The sequence below is a fragment of the Aedes aegypti genome, chromosome 2 (genome assembly GCF_002204515.2).
Source record: "Aedes aegypti strain LVP_AGWG chromosome 2, AaegL5.0 Primary Assembly, whole genome shotgun sequence".
Taxonomy (NCBI): domain Eukaryota; kingdom Metazoa; phylum Arthropoda; class Insecta; order Diptera; family Culicidae; genus Aedes; species Aedes aegypti.
Window position 1 is genome coordinate 48,132,257 of NC_035108.1, and position 7,254 is coordinate 48,139,510.

The 7,254-nt window shown below is 35.5% G+C and overlaps 1 non-coding gene across 1 annotated transcript; it reads left to right on the top strand.

The window, feature by feature from the left end:
- On the top strand, nucleotides 1-72 carry Trnae-cuc. The gene has a single exon. It is a non-coding gene; the product is annotated as a tRNA-Glu (tRNA).
- Nucleotides 73-7,254: the final 7,182 nt, after the last annotated feature.

Consider the following 7,254-nt stretch of genomic DNA (forward strand, 5'->3'; position numbering starts at 1 on the left):
TCCCATATTGTCTAGTGGTTAGGATATCCGGCTCTCACCCGGAAGGCCCGGGTTCGATTCCCGGTATGGGAAACTTTTTATCTGGCGACAAACGTCAAGTTAACGGATCTAGATAACCCCGACCAACGCGTGGAAAATTGTGATGATCGATTAGTTAGTTGGTAGTGGTTGGTTGTTTGCTGGTGATGACCTATTTATCGAATTTTCAGTTCAGAGCGTCGTTGTCTGGTTCTCTAGACTAGTGCTCTTGAAAATTCGAAGTTTGGATTTGTTTTATAATTAATCATCTTATAACTTGAAACGTTATGAGCAGATCTACAAACTACCGCTTGTTACTCACAAGCGGAAAATGGAGTTGAAGTAAACGTAAGTTGATAAGCTCTCACTCGGAATAGGCCAGGGGAAGTGGTTCACCTAGAGTGAATTTCTGTCAAAGAAAAAGTAGATTTTGTATGAGATTTGACAGAAAAATGAATGACAAGTTCATCCACTTCTCCTGGCCTATTCGACAAAATGTAAATGAATTTGAGAGTACACGCAGCGAACTGGACTATCGAAACTCATACCTTTTGCCTTATGAAAGATGGAACGCAATATAAACGCTTTGTAAATGCTTACGGATTTTCCGCGAAAAACTGCATAAATCAAGAAGAATCGTGGTAAAAATATTCGCTCGATCCCAAAAATGGTGTTTTTTATTTTTCTAAATGATGGTCGAGTGCACGTTGTACGATGCCCCTGTTGCTGTATGCTTATACTATACAGTGTTGTCAGAATCGATAGATGATGCGTATAGCATATTTCTTATGTCGTTTTCATATACCTTGAAGAAACAATAAAATGACTGGCAACCAAGGCCTAATGATGTGTTTTTCACTAGCACACGTGCATGAAGGCACACATCTACTTTTATACTAATATTTTTGGATTTAACGGAGTTTCACCTTAACATACAGTATGGCCCATAAAAAAAAATGCAAAAATTGTTTCAACGTGAATTTCGCATCCACAACCGTTATTTTCGTTGTTTTTGTGAGTAAATATAACTGTAGTACAGTCGCCTCTCCACATCTCGATATCGAAGGGACCATCGAGATAGGGAGAGATCGAGACAAAGAACATTAATTTAATGAGCACTAGATTGAAAATCACTGCGTTACTAGGAAAATAATAAACAAATAAACTTCATTTCAAGTTTCCAAATTGTTCTGAATCATTTGAATCTGGTTAAGTAACCTTTGATAATGTTTATATCGACACATGGAGAGAAAATTGGGAACAAACAATCAACAGGTACACATCGAGATATGGAGATATCGAGATAAGGAGGATATCGAGATAAGGAGAGCGAAATCGTATGCAGAATGAAGGGACCGAAGCAATCATCGACATAGGGAGAGATATCGAGATGTAGAACATCGAGATGTGGAGAGTCGACTGTATATTCTGACCAGGCATTACATTCCATCCCATCCTTCGATCTTCTGAGCATGATATGGATCGAATTGGGAGATACAGATACTCTCCACATGAATCTATGACATTTGGTCGAAAGACATTTGGTCGAATGACATTTAGTCGAATGACGTTTGGTCGAAAGTACATTTGGTCGAACGGACATTTCGTCGAATGGACATTTGTTCGAAAAGGTTTAGTTGGTCGAAAAGGTTTAATTGGTCGAACCGACATTTTGTGGAAAGAATTGTGCTCGAATCTGAATACTATGGAAACAAAGTTTTACGTTTAGTCTGACTACCGTCAAGAGTAGCATTTTTTCGCTTATACAAGAATGATTGAATAATTGAAAAAGTATCAGCTATTTTACCAACAATCTTTATGCGATTAGCAAAATTTTGATATTCAATTTGATGGACGCTCTTCCAACGTATTAATCTACCTCTTGCGTTATGACGTTTCATGCTGCTTTCTCGTTCAGGTATGTTCTGAGATTCGAGATAAGCTGATCTTAAATGGAAACAAGCCAACTTTTGCCACCCCAGTCAACTGGTCTTCCCTTACCCTGTACATAGAATTTTTCATTTTTAATAATCCAAAACTTCTACTGCAAACTCTGTTATCAACTTTGTCGAGGTCATCCTAGCACGAGATCATCAACTCTGTCAGCAAAACCATACAGTATTGGACAAAACATTTGCAACTTTTTCGATTTTCCATACAAAATGACCAACTTTGGTAAGCTATATCTCAGTTATTTATAGACCGATTTGAATGAAATTTTGACAGAACATCAGACATAACTTGAATTTCAATATATATTTTTGAGTAATTTTTCCAATCACAAGTTCAAAAGCAGTAACGGTTTGACTAAAGTCAATTTTTTGACGATTTTTTATAAATGACATAACTAAACATATTGAAGGAATAGCTTCATGGTATCTTCAGCAAAGTTGTAGATTTTAACGAGGTGAACAAGTTTGCTGAAGACAGTTTTTGTGTAGGGCTATCAGATTTTGAGATAAATAGTTTTGAATTTTTCGTCGAAAATTACACTTTAGATAAACCGTTATAATTTATAAACCCGTGATTGGGAAAATCACTCAAAAATATATGTTAAAATTCAAGTTATATTTGATGTTCTGTGAAAATTTCATTCAAATCGGACGATAAATAACTGAGATCTAACTGACCAAAGTTGGTCATTTTGTACGGAAAATCGAAAAAGTTGCAAATGTTTTGTCCAATACTGTATATTTGCTTGAGAAATGTTATTGAGCTGGAAGTCAAAATAAGCAAATTGGCCATAAGTAGAGTTACCGACACCTAACATTCACTTCGCCATAAAAATTATCTGTAAAGCAAATTTTTCCTGCCGTTTTAATTTTGATTTCCGCATTCAGAAAATCTTCCTTGAGCTTTAAGACCCGGAATGCAAAGTAAGATCCCGAGCTCACTCTCCAAATGCTTCCATCAGATGAGCTGATCTTCATTACGAAGAACGATGATATTTCAAAAGAATAATAAATGAAGAAAATAATATGTTCACATCGTTGAGTAATAAAATAACGTATTGAGCAGCTTTTCAAAGAATGATGATATTTTGAAAGAATAGAGCTAAGTATTTCAGTTAATGTACAAAAAAAATCTGTTAAAAAGTTCATTTTGATAATCATCGATATTTTAGATTTTGGCATAACTTCAAATTACAAATAAAAAGGTGTATTAAACTTAAAAATAAGACTACAGCAAATGCCCCATTTTTTATTCAACAACAGTTAATGATTCAGATTATTCAAAAGAATACGCTATCTTATCAACTTTGCAAAATAAATATCAATTTTATCAGATGATCTTTCAATGAACCATTTAAAAATAAGCTTTTAACCAAATTTCCGTTCAACTAAACATCATTCGACCAAAATATATGTTCTTAAACCATTCGACCAAATGTCCATTCGACTAAATGTCCTTTCGACCAAATGTACTTTCGACCAAATGTCATTCGACCAAACGTCATTCGACCAAATGTCATTCGACGAAATGTCCTAAAGCCCTCCACATCTAGATATCCCTCCCTATTTCGATGATTTCACAAGTTCCTTCAGTCTGCATACATTTTCACTCTCCATATCTCGATATCCTCCTTGTCTCGATATCTCTATATCTCGATGTGTTTCTGTTGATTTTTCGTTCTCAATTTTCTCTCCGTATGTCGATATGACCAATATCGAAGGTTACTAGACCAAAGTTTTGGGATTCCAAACAAATTAGGAGCGCCAAATGACATATGTTTATGTATTACTTTATTGGCAACGGAGTGTTTTTCAATCTAGTATTCATCAAAAATGTGTTCTTTGTCTCGATCTCTCTCTATCTCGATGGTCTCTTCGATATCGAGATGTGGAGAGGCGACTGTATTATCTTAGAGCTCTGTGATCGATTTTTTGTTAAGATCTTATGATCAGATGAGTCATATTGAACTCAGCAATCCACGCGTTTGATTTACTTGACGAAAATCAACACATTTGACAAATAATTGTTAGTGGAAAACTAAATACAAAGCTAACCAGGCAAATTCCCAACTAAAATGAAAATCATCAATCACAACCAAGATAAATAAATATTATTTATAAAAATAAATCTCGTTTCAAGTTCTCATTAACTTTTTCAGGGTCTGCAGCATTTTTCTTCCACGTCTGCTAGAGAATCGGAAGAAGAATATGAAATGATAATTATATGAAGCAATACAGTTGTTGGATTCAATAAAAATAAAATGAGTTGATAATCAGATAGATTGCATATTTCTTGATTTCAATAAATCTTTAAGTTTAAGTATACAACTTTGAATTGTGTAATTTATTCATTGTACCTACAACTATTCTCATGTCGAACTCGGATAACTTCACACGAATAAATACTCGGGGCACGTGGCAGTCCGGTGATTTGAAAATGGTTTCTAGCGGTAATAATTATAATGCTTTCACTCCAACTTTCACCTAAACTAAAATTTTGTTTAAAAGCTATTTAGTTCAAATGACATAAGATACGAATCATCGTTAAATCGGTTCACCACCTTTCAAAATCGTCTCACAAAGAAACCACCCAGATAAAGTTTACAATGTATGGAGGATAAACAAACCGTCCGTGAAACCAATGATCAATCTGGATTTTCCCGATAACTGGATAGCTGAAAAGTCAGCTTACTTATTAGGGAAGAGCCCAATATATTTACTAAACGAATCCAAAACGAACTTCCCGGCCACTCTATGCCGAAAATACATCATGAGTTTTATTCTTCTATAGCGTCATTTTATTCGGAAAATAATACAAGCTTGACATTGGGGTACGAGGAAAGTGCTCGTATTGTTCAGAAATTGCATTTTTCATCGCTTGAAACCAATAATGCAAAACTGTTTCACGCCATTCTTGATTGCCAAATACGACGATATTTTCGAATATCACAATTATCAGGAAAATCAGGAAATGCTTCAAAATTGCTCTCACACGTTGTTAATTCTGCAATGGAAGGTAATAGATTAATTTTATTAATTTTAAACCAATTAGAAGAAAATTCGTCAAAACCACCAAAAAGCTGTCTAGAATATCTTTTGATGCTCAAGATTGAGATATGATATCATTTCGAAGCGCTCTTGGATTACAGATAATATCTCTCCATTATCCGGAAGATGATCTCGTTTATCAGATGATATTGCAATGCCTGATTCTGACACAACTTCGATATCTAGAACAATTTTTATCATATTTTTCATACTGTCCAAAATAATGTAATAAAGCAAAGAAGTTTGAAGGTTTGTCCTCTAAGGGCCGATTTCTTCACCTTCGCTTAAGCCGTAAACCACGTTTACCCATACGATTAAACCAGGTTTAAGGCCTAAGCGGTGGTGAAGAAACCGCTTATAAGAGTTAGAAACAGCGTCTGATTGTCGTATACACTGGCGATAAACTTTCCACCTTCGAACATCACACTTTATATTGCTGAAAATATTAGTTTGTTTGGAATCAGAGGATGGAGGAGTTCTTAGAGAACTTGTTTTTCATGGTCACAATAAAACATTTTGCCAGGGTCTTATTTTTTAGAGCATTTTCATCTTATGGGTTCGATATGCTCTCATTTTTTGTTGAAGTTTAATCTATATAAATTAAAATGGAATGATGTTTGTATGTCACGAAAAAGCTTGAGAACGGATGATTGGACTTACATGATTCTTTCACTGTTCAATTCGTCCAGAGCTTCGACGTGTTTGTGCGAAGAAAAAAGTAAGAGGTTGTTTCCGAGATGCAACCGCCAAGTTGACGTTGGATAACGTTAGCTTCATCTATTTCCTGGCTCGAGACCGGCACAAACTTATGAGAGATTTCTACTGATAAAAATCCAATCAATTTTCATATTATTTGTTGTATGTCAATTCCGTCCTATTGTGGACATTGTGTGTTAGCACAGAAAATCTGTCGTGTAAGTTTGGTTCGGATAACACTTCAACACCGATAGATCGTTATACTCGAAGAAGTTCCGCACCATGAAGAACTTTTTCTGCTTCGTAGTGGTATCCGGAGAAATGTAGAGACAAATCTGCGATTCCAGAGCTCGGCCGTCATGGTCCTGCAGGAAGCGAATAGCCTATCTGATCGGTTTGTTTAGGATTACCAACCTGTGCGCGATCCAAGCCAAGCGTGTCAGCATCATACCGAAGGACATCCAACTGACTCGTCGTATCCGTGGAGAACGCGCTTAAATAGAATTGCAGCACAATTTCCAACAAAACGGGTCATTCGATGTAAAAGAGTTACAACCAGAGACACTTCATCTATAACTATTAATTGATTTATTAATTTATTTATCAATCATAATGTTGGTTGATTAGTTTTCTAGTTAGCTGTTGCTGATTAGTTTTATCTCTTTGTTTGACAAATTGATACTCTGATCGCTCTAGCATGCATTTGCATGTAGGTAGCGACGATGACAACGGAATTTTTCAAAGTACAGTCACCCCACAATTATGGATAGCACACAGGTATGGATCAGAGTTGAAATAAAACGGGAATATCTCATCAAATACAGGTGCAATTTATCAGAACACATTTTACCTACGTTAACCATAAATCTGTACAGCATCGTAATCAATCATAATATGCTTAAGTATATTTTTTCCGTCCGTATGAAATAAAATGTCAACCGTATTCCCAGAAGCGTTGATTCATATCTTTGGGGCATTGAAACCCATACCACAGTTATGAATCAAAGATAAGACGATTCCGAAAGAAACGCCAAAACGTATGCTTTCACTAACACACCATTCGTTTACTTCGCAGATAAATTGCTGTTATAGTGTTTTGATCCATAATATGAGTCGATTTGATCCATAATAGAATCCTCCTCTCCCACTGATCCACATCTGGGGTGTGGACATCGTTTGGAATTTCTATTGAAATCGACACTTTTTGGTAAATAACCGAGAATTTTGAGCTGTATTCTCGAAAACAACTATTTTCTGCATGGTCAGGAAGGTAATTTTAATTTGTACAGTATCACCATGTGTTTTAATCATATTTTGTTCTGAAAAATGACCCTTAGTTGATCCATAACTGTGGGGTCACTGTAAGTAAAGTTTGTAAGGATGCTTAAAATATATCCCCGAGCCCGATTTCATCTTCTAAACTGGTACCGTAAAACGGGGTAACTTTGATAGTTTTTTCGAAGAAAACTTGAATATTTATGCATGCTGTTTCAAAGAATTATAATTTATATTTTTAAAACAAGTACTGGCATCCTAGCTA